This window comes from Rattus rattus, chromosome 10 (genome assembly GCF_011064425.1).
Source record: "Rattus rattus isolate New Zealand chromosome 10, Rrattus_CSIRO_v1, whole genome shotgun sequence".
Classification (NCBI taxonomy): Eukaryota; Metazoa; Chordata; class Mammalia; order Rodentia; family Muridae; genus Rattus; species Rattus rattus.
In genome coordinates this window covers 75,355,792-75,356,995 of record NC_046163.1, presented here as the reverse complement: position 1 = coordinate 75,356,995, position 1,204 = coordinate 75,355,792, and positions in this window count along the sequence as shown.

Genomic DNA, 1,204 nt, shown 5'->3' with positions numbered 1-1,204 from the left:
ATTGGTATTACGTAGAAGCCTGGTGGAGGATGGAAACCAGAACAGTGTGTATCTATGCTTGTTGCTAAAGAAAATCAACTAGAGAAAAATCCAACCACTCTCCTGCTCTTTTATACCCCGTAAGGTACGACTAATTTTTTTCAATTTTTCATATTAATAGATTTGTAAAATCCCTTTTTAAATATATATATATATATATATATATATATATATATATATATATATATATATATATATATATTCCAACCAGTTGTTGAGGTTCAAATTCTCAGGATCAGAAGCAGATGAATTCTATGAATTCAAGGCTTGTTTGTTTTATGTAGAAAGTTCCAAGGCAACCAAGGCTACACATTTACATTTTGCTACCCCTCCAAAATTAAATCCCAAAAACTTCTTGTGTGTTGACTGTACAACTTAAAATTACAACCTAAAAATTTGCTTCCTTATTTTTATAGCAGAAATCCTAGGAAATGGGCTAGGATACATTAGTCATTAAATATTTGTTATGCAAATATGATTATGGCCTAGAACCAACATGGAAAATCTGCACACATGTGTAAATTCTAGTATTGGTAATGTCAAAAAGACAGGCGAATCACTGTTCTTTACTGGCAAGTGAATTTAGTAAAATGTTTCAAAATCAGTGAACACTCTGAATAAAAAGTAAGGTGGAGGGCTCTGTATGATGGCTCAGAGAGTTTTTCGTCTGAAGTTCTAACAACCAGAGTTTAATCTCAAGAATCAACAATAAAAGAAGAGAACCAAGTCCTAGAATTATTCTCTACCTCCTTATGTGCCGACCAGGCAAAAATCTGCACATTCACACACACACACACACACATGCATATCGTAACACACAGGCAAATTAATAATAATGATTAATAAACATTTAATTAATTAATAAGATAATGATTGAGTAAGACACCTGACATCAATCTTTGACCTTTACCTGTATGCCTACATACACATCAAAACACATTACACATGTATAAACACATACACATCAACACACATTAACACATGCAAACATCAAAACAAAACACAACAAAATATAAATAGGAAAGAGTCTTTGTCTGATACATGTTTGAATGTTAGTAAAAATATTTGATGCTCCTTGTCAAATTCTGCTATGAACTATTGATGACTACACTAGTTAATTTAATAAAAATGTGTGCTTAGTTATTTAGGGTTAAAATGTCACAAT